The sequence below is a fragment of the Sander vitreus genome, chromosome 4, assembly GCF_031162955.1.
Source record: "Sander vitreus isolate 19-12246 chromosome 4, sanVit1, whole genome shotgun sequence".
NCBI lineage: Eukaryota > Metazoa > Chordata > Actinopteri > Perciformes > Percidae > Sander > Sander vitreus.
The window spans coordinates 12,914,484-12,927,458 of NC_135858.1; positions in this window are offsets into that span (position 1 = coordinate 12,914,484).

A 12,975-nucleotide genomic window follows, 5' to 3' on the forward strand; every position below is an offset into this window, starting at 1 on the left:
AAAAAATCTATATTTTAAAATGTTTTCAGCAAAAACAACGCATCCCATTAGCCTCCACACTCAGCTTGTCCTTTCTTTTTCTGTACTAATATAACTTCAACTAAAAATAGAAATGTTGTTCCACCCACAACTTTCAAATTTCATTGCATCTTTTGATCCTGTGGCAGCTGTGTTTCCAGCACCTACCTTAATAACAATCAGATGTGGAGTCCAGTGTAAGTAGAGTGTAGTGTGACCAAGATGGCTTCAGCATGTAGGATGCTTTTTGTTTTCCTTTTTCCCCTTTCTTTTCCTCAAAACATGCATAGCAATCTTCTTTCTCTTTGCCTCCAATGAGAATCTCCTTCTTTACAGATGACATCCCACAGCCCTCCCTCTGTCTCATCTGTCTTTCAGCTCCCTCTTCTCTTTGGCCTCATTCCTCAACAGGGAGATCAGGGCTTGAATATTGATTCACGTGGGGAAAGTCCATGTGTTTTAAAGCAGTTTTGTTTGTCTGCCCTGCTATCCTATCATCCCCCCATCCCTCTGCTCTCTCTCTCAGTTGGTAGGTTTTGTTTTTGACCCAAATACTTGAAAGAAATCTCCCCTCATGCCGTGAGCAAATTTATCTCTTACACAGTCAAGACAAGTGAGAAAAACAGGGGGCTATCTGAGGTAAAGACTGAACTCATTCACAGAAATAGTAATTGGAATATAGGCTATACAAAACTCTACTTCACAATGGATGAATTTTTGTTACTGCAGACCTGTTCACTCTCTATGTACTGTACTGTATTTTACATCTAAACACATCACTTTCCTGTACTAACTTTATTTAGAAAAGAGCTTCTTTAGAATATAATAATAATAATAATAATAATAATAATAATAATAATAATAATAATAATAATAATAATAGTAATAACGTTGTCTACTTTTTTACATGTACAAAGGCATACATTTGTCTTTGGTTTGCATTTGCAAAATCTGCTATTAAAAAAAGTACATTAAAACACATCATATCACATCCAGACAGGACACATTAAAACACATTTAAATAAAAACACAATACACAATAGAAGCTACATTAAAATGAGCACTGAATCAAGGTTAAATAAAAGTGCTGCGTGCAGAGGTAGCAGGCTGGCTTCAAACAGTGGCCTTACTGATAAAGATATTTTATGGCAACTAGGACAAACATTGTTTTCTTTGCACAGAGGACGCTGTACCTTTGCACTGTGGCCTAAGTTCTTTTATTCTCCGAAGCCCCATTTGCTCACACTGTAGAAACTGTTGGTAAAAGTCCATCTCTTTGGCAATTAGATGACCCAGAATAGCATGACTTTGCCCTGGAGCAGGCCGTAGCAGTCCTATGAAAACCATGTATCTCTAACAAAAAAAATAAAGTTTTCATGAGCTAATAAAAACAGCCCTGTTTTCAGATTTTTTACTGCATTTTTCAGATAATCCATTGGGTTTTTAAATTAAATTAATTAAACATTGAAACACTAATGTTTTAGGTTATCTAAAAAGAAAATCAGAATCGCCAAATCGAAGATAGGTGGTTTTCATTGGATAGCAATGATACACATCAGTGTCAGTTAGAAATGTGACCTAAAACTCATTGTATTTATTCAGATCTAGATCTAATCATCCTATGTATTTTATATGTGCATTGAGGAGAATGCAGAAGTTGGGACAATTTTATCCAATAAAAAAGTAGTGTAGTTTTCCCGTGCAACCATAAAGAAAAAACACTAAAGACGTTCATATCTACAGAATTTCTATTACGGTCAGCTCTCTCCCCGCCCTGTTTTGGGGTGTCTTTTCCCCATGTGACTGTGTTTGTTTGTGTTTTGTCTGTGTTTTTCTGTTTGGAGTGCTGGAGGTGTGGTCCGGAGGAAAGTAGGCCAAGGGGCGTGGCCGCTTCAACCCTGCACAGCCGAGCTTCACAGCGGCAGCTAATCTTCAAGATTCAACCCAGCAATATTTTAACCCGGGCTGATCACCTCTTCAGCGCCAGTTCGTTATCTACAACCCATGTGGTATCTTGGCTCTGAGTTCCAATAGTACTCTAGTTTTTGCCCTTGTTATGCTGTGCTCATACTCAGTGGCGTAACGAGCCAACACCGGGCCCCTAAGCAGGATAAGCAAGACGGGCCCCCCTATTACAGTACGTGATGACTCGTGTCCACGAGTAGGCTACCATCAATAGGACAGGATAGGATCATAGAGACACAGCATATAAGAGATGAGATGACTGACAAAATCAGGAGCAGCCTACGCGCACCACAACAACAACAACAAAAAAACACTGGTGAATGCGCACCATAACACATGAAAAAACACACAAGGGCAGTCCCTCCAGGATTTCGTGGCCTTTTTTTTAGATTGTTGCGGCCCAAAATGCCTGATTTTGCGATAAAAGTTGCAATGTCTTTTGCATGTTTGTTGCAATGAAGTTGCAGAAGACAGTGAAAGTTGCAAAAAAAGTTTTTTGTATAGTTCTTTAAAAAAAAAAAAAAGGAAACTTGTTTTGGGGAGAATAATAATTATTACTATTAATTAATTACGCTGGGCTGAGATTTCCTAGGAACCTTACCAAAAAGGCTCAGGATGCTGCAAATGTTGGTATAACATTCATACGGTTTAATAAAGTACTTATTGGACTTTAACTTAGCATTGCACTTACAATAACGAGTGTAGCTGTCCTCAATTTAGGTCATCCTGTACGTCTCATCTCCAGTTTTTCCTGCATCCACCTTGTGTGATTTTGTGTGTGTGTGTGTGTGTGTGTGTGTGTGTCAGTCGCGGGGGGAACTCAGCAGCCCCGCCCGCTGCAGAGATCAGAAACAGCAGCAGCTTTCAGTGACTTTAGAGTGAAAAAACGTTACCGCGTACATTGACGTTAAAATGTTTACAGGTTGGCAGGACGGTCTGAAATGTTCTGCACGGTCTTTCGTTGTACGTTTTGTTGGTAAATGTGAGATGTTCGAGTCACACACGTGAAGAGAACAGTCTCTGAAACAAGGAAATGAATTTGACCCGTTCTCACTCCCGCTTGGTCAGTGGCCAAATGTGATAGGGGGCCCCGGCTGTCAATCGATATCTTCCAGTCACGCAGGCCCCTGATTGGTCCGGGCCCGTAAGCACCGCTTACCCGGCTTACCGATAGTTATGCGTCTGCTCATACTTACCCTGTGTCTCTCCGTAGTTACCGCTCTGACCTGCTGCTTCCTCCGCTGTGCCTGCATGCTTCCAGCCTCACCGTCCAGCATCAGTCTCCACCTTGGGAAACCACCTGTGTACTTATCGCTGCCTGTCCACCTCATGTCCCGTAACCACCTGGACTCTTCCCCGTTGGCTCGCCTCAACCTCGGACCAGCCAGGAGTTTTCCCCGCCCTGACACAACCAACTGTGTTTCTCTGAGTACACTTTGTTTCATTAAACCTTTCTGCGTTCTGGGTCAGAACTAGCCCTTAACAATTTCTTAAGCAGCATTCATGCTTTTTTTCTCTTTCTAGTTTTATTTGCTCTGTGACCATTACTATGTTCCCCTCCTCACTTTTATCATTTTTTTTTTATTTTTTTATTTATTTATTATTTCAGGACAATGCACATTTGAACATGTACAGCAGTACACATAAAAGTGCCAGATTGTAGCCGAAAGGCTAATTTCCATCTGTAGTCCATAAGGCATGTTGAAGTTACAATAAAAAGGACAAAAGATATACAGTAGTAACATTTCTATAGGAAAATCGAGGAAGGGATGAAGTGACCCTGCCCGGAGGAAGCCCGGGGCCCCCGTCTGGAGCCAGGCCCAGATGGAGGGCTCGTCAGCGAGCGTCTGGTGGCCGGGTTTGCCACGGAGCCCGGTCGGGCACAGCCCGAAAAAGCTACGTGGCGGACATCCCTCCATCCCATGGGCCCACCACCTGTGGGAGGAACCGCTGGGGTCGGGTGCGCTGCCACATGGGTGGCAGTGAAGGTCAGGGGCCTCGACGGACCAGACCCGGGCAGCAGAGGCTGGCTCTGGGGACGTGGAATGTCACCTCTCTGTGGGGGAAGGAGCCGGAACTTGTGCGGGAGGTGGAGCGCTACCGGTTAGATCTGGTGGGGCTTACCTCTACGCACAGTCTTGGTTCTGGAACCATACTCCTGGATAGGGGTTGGACTCTTTTCTTCTCCGGAGTTGCCCAGGGTGTGAGGCGCCGGGCGGGTGTGGGGATACTCACAAGCCCCCGGCTGAGCGCCGCTACGTTGGAGTTTAACCCGGTGGACGAGAGGGTCGCCTCCCTACGCCTGCGGGTTGTGGGGGGGAAAAACTCTGACTGTTGTTTGTGCATATGCACCAAACAAGAGTTCAAGTATTCGACCTTCTTGGAGACCTTGAGTGGAGTCCTGCATGGGGCTCCAGTCGGGGGACTCCATAGTTCTGCTGGGGGGACTTCAACGCGCACGTGGGTAATGATGGAGACACATGGAGAGGCGTGATTGGGAGGAACGGCCTTCCTGATCTAAACCAGAGTGGTTGTTTGTTGTTGGACTTCTGTGCTAGTCATGGATTGTCTATAACGAACACCATGTTCGAACATAGGGATGCTCATAAGTGTACTTGGTACCCAGAGCACCCTAGGCCCAAAAGGTCAATGATCGATTTTATAATCGTTTCATCTGATCTGAGGCCATATGTTTTTGGACACTCGGGTGAAGAGAGAGGGCGGAGCTGTCAACCGATCACCATCTGGTGGTGAGTTGGGTCAGGGGGTGGGGGAAGACTCTGGACAGACCTGGTAAGCCCAAGCGGGTAGTGCGGGTAAATTGGGAACGTCTGGAGGAGGCCCCTGTCCGACAGACTTTCAACTCACACCTCCGGCGGAGCTTTTCGTGCATCCCTGTGGAGGCTGGGGGGCATTGAACCTGAGTGGACAATGTTCAAAGTTTCCATTGCTGAAGCTGCGGTGAGGAGCTGTGGTCTTAGGGTCTTAGGTGCCTCAAGGGGCGGTAACCCACGAACACCGTGGTGGACACCGGTGGTCAGGGAAGCCGTCCGACTGAAGAAGGAGTCTTTCCGGGATATGTTATCCCAGAGCGACTCCGGAGGCAGTTGCAAGGTACCGAAGGGCCCGAAGGGCTGCAGCCTCTGCCGTGAAAGAGGCAAAGCAGCGTGTGTGGGAGAAGTTCGGAGAAGACATGGAGAAGGACTTTCGGTCGGCACCAAGGTACTTCTGGAAAACCGTTCGCCACCTCAGGAGGGGAGCGGGGGAACCATCCAAGCTGTGTACAGTAAGGATGGGGCGCTGTTGACCTCAACTGAGGAGGTAATAGAGGGCGGTGGAAGGAGCACTTTGAGGAACTCCTAAATCCGACTAATCGCCCTCTATGGTAGAGGCAGAGCTGGAGGATGAGGGGGGATTGGCATCAATTTCCCTGGTGGAGGTTGCTGAGGTAGTTAAACAACTCCACAGTGGCAAAGCCCCAGGAATTGATGAGATCCGTCCAGAAATGCTTAAAGCTCTGGGTGTGGAGGGGTTGTCTTGGTTGACACGCCTCTTCAACATTGCGTGGAAGTCTGGGGACGGTGCCTAAGGAGTGGCAGACCGGGGTGGTGGTTCCCCCTTTTTAAAAAGGGGGACCAGAGGGTGTGTGCCAATTACAGGGGGTATCACACTTCTCAGCCTCCCGGTAAAGTCTACTCCAAGGTGCTGGAAAGGAGGGTTCGGTCGATGAGTCGAATCTCAGGTTGAAGAGGAACAATGCGGATTCCGTCCTGGTCGTGGAACAACGGACCAGATCTTTACTCTCGCAAGGATCCTGGAGGGAGCCTGGGAGTATGCCCAACCAGTCTACATGTGTTTTGTGGATCTGGAGAAGGCGTATGACCGGGTGCCCCGGGAGATACTGTGGGAGGTGCTGCGGGAGTACAGGGGTGAGGGGGTCCCTTCTCAGGGCCATCCAATCTCTGTACGACCAAAGCGAGAGCTGTGTCCGGGTTCTCGGCAGTAAGTCGGACTCGTTTCAGGTGAGAGTTGGCCTCCGCCAGGGCTAAAGCTTTGTCACCAATCCTGTTTGTAGTATTTATGGACAGGATATCGAGGCGTAGTCGGGGTGGAGAGGGGTTGCAGTTCGGTGGGCTGGGGATCTCATCGCTGCTTTTGCAGATGATGTGGTCCTGATGGCATCATCGGCCTGTGACCTTCAGCACTCACTGGATCGGTTCGCAGCCGAGTGTGAAGCGGCTGGGATGAGGATCAGCACCTCTAAATCGGAGGCCATGGTTCTCAGCAGGAAACCGATGGAGTGCCTTCTCCAGGTAGGGAATGAGTCCTTACCCCAAGTGAAGGAGTTCAAGTACCTTGGGGTCTTGTTCGCGAGTGAGGGGACAATGGAGCGGGAGATTGGTCGGAGAATCGGCACAGCAGGTGCGGTATTACATTCAATTTATCGCACCGTTGTGACGAAAAGAGAGCTGAGCCAGAAGGCAAAGCCCTCAATCTACCGGTCAGTTTTTGTTCCTACCCTCACCTATGGTAATGAAGGCTGGGTCATGACCGAAAGAACAAGATCCAGGGTACAAGCGGCCGAAATGGGTTTCCTCAGGAGGGTAGCTGGCGTCTCCCTTAGAGATAGGGTGAGAAACTCAGTTATCCGTGAGGAGCTCGGAGTAGAGCCGCTGCTCCTTTGCGTCGAAAGGAGCCAGTTGAGGTGGTTCGGGCATCTGGTAAGGATGCCCCCTGGGCGCCTCCCTAGGGAGGTGTTCCAGGCACGTCCAGCTGGGAGGAGGCCTCGGGGGAGACCCAGGACTAGGTGGAGGGATTATATCTCTAACCTGGCCTGGGAACGCCTCGGGATCCCCCAGTCGGAGCTGGTTAATGTGGCCCGGGAAAGGGAAGTTTGGGGTCCCCTGCTGGAGCTGCTACCCCCGCGACCCGACCCCGGATAAGCGGATGAAGATGGATGGATGGATGGACATTTCTATATAAAACAGGGAGAAACAGGAAGAAAGAAAAGAAAAACAGGACAATTCATTAGTAAGTGTTAAAACGGAGACACAATTCATTAGTATGCTCTACTGGGTTAATACGGTACAGCATACAGTTAGGTGATTGCACGTTTGGTTAGCTCTAAGACACACCTTTACCTGGCTCTTAAAGGTGGCCAGAGTGGGACATTCCCTTATAGTTGGGGGGTAGTGTGTTCCATAATGCACTTCCTTTAATAGATAGTGCATTATGGCTGAAGGTTTTTCTAAAAGGAACCTCACAGTCCCTGTTTACAACAGCTCTGGTAATCCGAGTCTGTCTGTATTTAATAAAGTCTAGCAGTGGGGGTGGCCCCAAGCCATGTAGTACTTTATAAATTAAGCATATTGAGGAAAATTTACAAAAATTATCAAAACTCAGTAAGTTATGTTTCTCTAAGATCTTGCAATGATGATAAGAGAAAGGTTTTTTATCTAGAGTTTTGAGTGCCTTTTTGTACAAAAGCTCAACTGGTTTTAGGATAGTAGAACCCGACATAGACCAGCTGGTGATACCTCCCTTTTATTTCCTTTCTTTTTTTTTTTCTTTTTTTTTTAAACACGCACACACGCACACACACGGCACAGTCCTTGTCTCAGTCCTGACAATTGTGTTACTATAATACATAAAGTTGGTGGTTTGCTGGTCAGGACTTTATTTTCTTTTGGCTGTGCCGATTGTCTCCCATAACGGCACAAAATCTACTTAAATCTGGGAAAGCCTCTTACAGTTTGCCTAAGGCTTAAGCAAACTGTAAGAGGGTTTTCCCAGATTAAAGATGTATAAGGTATTTGTTTGAGGTACTTAACCATAGACATGAACAACATTTAGTTGAGGTTTTGGAGGTATTGGCACAGAGTGTTATCAAGAAAGGCCTATTCTCTACTTCTCTACTCCTATTAGAACATCTGCATTTACAGTATTATTGTAAAGGGATGTTTCAGTCTGTGGCACGTATAAAGATATGCAATATTTATTTGTAGATAGAAAAGGTTAGTCAGAAGGCTTCTGCTTGTCCTTTCAGAGAGCGTGGGAGTAATTTGGCTCTCTTTGACGGTGTAGACAGAACAGCAATATCCGCTTGCAAGGGCGTAGGCTACATTGATTCCAAGTCCAGTCCACTTACACATTATTTGTTCAATTTCTACTGGGACACACACACACACACACACACACACACACACACTAGTTCAAGTTTTTTTGTTTGCAATTATATTAAGCAAAACAAGTATAATGTATATGGCCAACAGTACCATATTAAGCTACATTAGAACCTTTAATGCGTCCATCTTATAACCAGTTGCCATGTTGTGTGACTTTGTGGCATATTGTTTATTTTAATGTTTATTTCATTACAAATAACCACCTGTGAAAAGATACATGACTTTTTTTTTTATTCTCATATTATAATTGCTTCCAAAAAATATGTTGCATCTTTCAGCTATTCGATTATACTTATGAGAAAGATGCAAACTCTGTGTGTGTGTGTGTGTGTGTGTGTGTGTGTGTGTGTGTGTGTGTGTGTGTGTGTGTGTGTGTGTGTGTGTGTGTGTGTAGGGGTGTGATTGAGTTTTGGGTGGCGGGTGGAGCTCTAATTGGATTACAAATTAGCTCAAGGACTATAATAATTGAGGTAGAGAGGCCGCTGAGCGAAATACATATTTTGAGTCGGCATAGAGCTTCTTTGATTGAAAGTAAACTGTTCAACAGATCACTGGTTTATACTGCATCAGATCAAGATTTTTCAACACTGTGAACAGGTGAGACTTCATGTTGTTTTCATTAATTATTAATAGATTATTGTGATAAAGGAGCCTAATGACATTATGAGAGGTTACTCTGTTCATTCAGAGAAGACATAAATATACTGTACCAGCCTATTTTCTGATTAAATTATGTGATTTGATTTTTGTCATATAAAAGGCTAATTGCATGATTTATTGGATTAGTGAATAAATTGATTAATTGACAGGTTTGGTTTCTAATCTTAAACTAAAAAACACCACATGCTGCATTTATGTTGGGCCATTCTATTGCTTATTATGTTTTATAGTATGGGTCCACTATTTCCTAATTGTAATTTCCTAATAATTTTTTTATACTAAAACCCAGACTCTTAGAAACTAGACTCTTAAAAAACATTTTTAGTTAAGCAGTTGTTGAGTTCCAGAGGAATATCTTGAAATAACTTATCCATTTAAACCCAAGTAACTATGTGTATTCATCATTCAGTTATTTTTTTCAAAACTTAATTGTTTATATATTCTGAATTTTATGCATGTCTTCAGGCAAATTGCACATTTTTGCATGTTTTTTTTTTTTTGCATGAATTGACTAAAGGGAAAATCTTTTTAAGTAATTTAATTGAAATGAATTAATAGTAAGTTGACCAGTTTAACACTTTTTCAATTTTGCATAATAAGTGCTATGTTACTATTTCCAAAAACTTAGAAAATTATTAGGAAATTGGTAACGTGTTGTGAGGGTACAAAACACATGGTTAAAACTAATGCATAACTAACGCGTCATGATGAATACAGGAGCATAAGTTCTTCTTACTGACCATTTAGAAATAATCAAGTCACGAGTTTATGTGATTAGTTCACACTTAATAGACCATCAAATAATGATTGTCAAGTGTTAATTCACACTTACTTCATACATTATTTATATTCCACAAATTTGTCTGAAAGCCAGTTCCATAGAAAAGGCAACAGTATCTGTTCTTAGAGAAGTATGACACAGTTTTAATCAAGTTGGTAGTCAGATGCAAACATACAAACATGTACAAGTTGCGCCAATCAGTCCGATTTGTAGGCTCCTGTGGGTAGCGCTACAGCAGTCATCTAACATTCGAACATTTAAAAATTTATAACAAATCAACCGTACATGCTACAACGTCGCAACTGTAGCCCCAATAGAGCAGAAACTATCCTCTGCTTTTACCCAGTAGCAATTTTGAAGTCCATCACTCTACTTTCTGCAAAAACTGCAAACTTCTTAAACCTATCTTCTCCCATATTTTTGGATCTATTGACACCAAACTTCGAAAACTTCATCTCCATACCGTTCTGAACAAAAATAGTATTCAGATTTCTAATATATCCAAAATTGAGCCCACAGTGTATTAAAATGTATTACTGCATACAGTAGTGTAAAATACTGTAATTTCTTCCTAACTAAATCTTTGAAGTTTATGGAAAGAAATCACAGCATTTAGAGGTCACTGTAGATTTAGTGTGAAACATTTCAAATTTTATCCAAATTTTTTTTTAAATGATGTCCTCATCTACACCATTGCACTCAGTGCAAAACAGAGCATCTTTAAACATCAGTTTGTCATTCATTGATCTTTATGAAAATACATTACAGGCATCTCTATGTTGTCTTAACTAAGTACACAAAATGTCTGAATTTTCTAGTGAGAAATTATTTTTTTGACAGTAGTTTAAAATCCTGCATTTTCATGCATTCCTGCCCATTGTCTATTCAATAAATGCCCTGATATGTCATCACCCAGATAATATCCCCCGAGATCAGCACCATTGTGTTTTGGACACCTTCCCCGTGTGTTTTAGATGTTTATCACTATCAACACACCTAGTTTGTGTTCTATCTTAACATACCACTGTGTACTCTGGCATTATGCTTTGCTGATTGGAGACAGATTTCTTAGAGCTTAGAGGAGCTGTAGCTCAACAAGGTTGGAACTGGGTTTCAGTGCGAGAGGTTAAGAGTTAAAATCCCCTACACACCACTCACCAACCCTCACTTAAAGAGTAGCTCTGTTCCTTGGGCATACTCAACGGATGAGCAGGAATGTCTCTTGCACTTCTGCTGTTTATCTTTGTTTATTTGTCATTTTTCTCCTCTTCTCCATCCACCGCCTTTTTCTTTTCCTGCTCAAAATGCTCGACCCGACCATTGCTGCGGAGCAGCTATAATTTAAACGTGTAATGTACGGGCCCATAACAGTGTTATCAAAATGTGTTTTTAGTTTAAAAGATTACCTTACACCTGGAGTCAAATCTGCTGTCATGGGCTTCACATTATTTTGAAGGTAAAGTGTGACTGTTGCAACCAACAGTTAAAGACATGTTTTAAGTTAGTTTGTTGGGAAATACATGAAACCTTGCTGTGTTAAGCCTGCTTGTGAATGTAGCCTACTGTTACAGGGCACACAGTTAGCAGCCAGCTATTACAGCATCCCACAAAGTAGGCCTACATACAATCAAAAGGAGCCTTACAATTCAATAGATGCAGTGCTCCAGCTTCACAGTCAACAAAACATTTGTTTGCATTCGCTATGTGATTGAATGGAATGCAAATAAAGACTTTTATTTAATTTAGATGCATTAATTAAAGAGCAACCACATTTGTTGAAGGATAGGTTGTGATTGTTCCAGGCTGTCATGCTCATTGAATGTATGACTTTAATCACAATTGCACTTATAGATTCAACAAGAGTGAATGGTGGCTTTCAAACACTTAACATGCATTATATAGCTTATAATAGCTTGTGTGAGTCATCAGTGTGCAGAGCATATTCAGATCTAAAACGTCAACTGGAAATGTCCCTTAGCTTTTAAGTTAATAGTTTAAAAACCTGTCACTAAACCTGTCAAGTGTCAGCTATGGACAAGATACACTCCTGGCCACTAGTTGCTGCTATCACGCCTATTCAAATGTTTGACCCTGTCCAAACAACTGTCCCAAATTTCTCTAAAACATGAAATTAAAGTATGTGACTATGGTAAAATTGTTTGCTATCAATGTTTAGTTGAAATTGGTCACAGAATATTTGTACATGTTGATAAAAAAAACAACCTGGTAATGTTCAGGCTTTGTCTGCTTTAAATCTGATTTACATTTCAGAGTGATGGAGAGAACTCCAAACTGCTGCACTCTTGCTTCACTGGTCGCTTTAGTCGTCCTTGTCTTATATCCTGTGAGGTCTGGATGTAAGGAAGACACCTACAAATCACTGACAGAGGTAAGGCTACATACATTGACATGATATTTACAAAGTCAAGTGTGTTATGTCCTGATTTTTAAGGTCACTGTAGCAGATTTTCAGAACATTTTAAGCTGAAATGCACAATAATTAACAAACAGGCTAACAAATGAGGTTTTGTCTTTCGGGCTAAGCCGGAGAGCTGTGTTCAAGAAGATGCAAAGTTGAAGAGATTTAAAGACATCGACTATGACAGCTTTGTGGGTCTAATGGGAAGGAGAAGTGCTGCTCAACCAAACAGTGAGTTTTTTTTTGTAGGAAACACCTCGTCCGACAGTACTCTCTCACTGACACCCAAACTCTTGTCGTCTAACCCCTAACTCTTTTTGCAGGCCACAGAAACACCAAGAAAAAGAATGAATTTAAAACCAGTATTTTTCTGTAATGACCTCACCTATAGCTTTATGGCATTGTATTAAAACATTTTGTTCAACTTGCGCAGGACACATGGATCACTTCCTCGCTGATCTGCTGGGGCGGAGAACAGGTGAGTGACTTCAGCAACACAGAGCAATTCTTTCAGCAAGCCACACAACATATGCTTTATTTTACACTATATCACTGTGTATTAGGCTGCGGTTTGTAAGACAAATATACAGATATTGTGCATACTGTTTTTTTTAAATCAATACCATAAATAAAAACGGCCAGTATTACAAACCTGATACCGCAGTTTTGTGATTCACACCATCGTAGCTCAACCAATACTTATAACAATACAATATCAGCTGATATTTGTTTTTACATAAACACGTAACATAAGCAAATATGTTTTTGATAAACATCCCCTAAATTTAGTTATTAAGTAATTGTGGCCAAGATGTGTAGGTACTAAGCAGGACATTTTAGAGTTAAAAAGTATCGATGAATAAGAGTTGTTAACCTTAGACTCTAAATTGTAACTTTGCTTCTTAAGCACTTGTGCCAAAAAAATCTGTCCAGCAGATCTTGTAAAA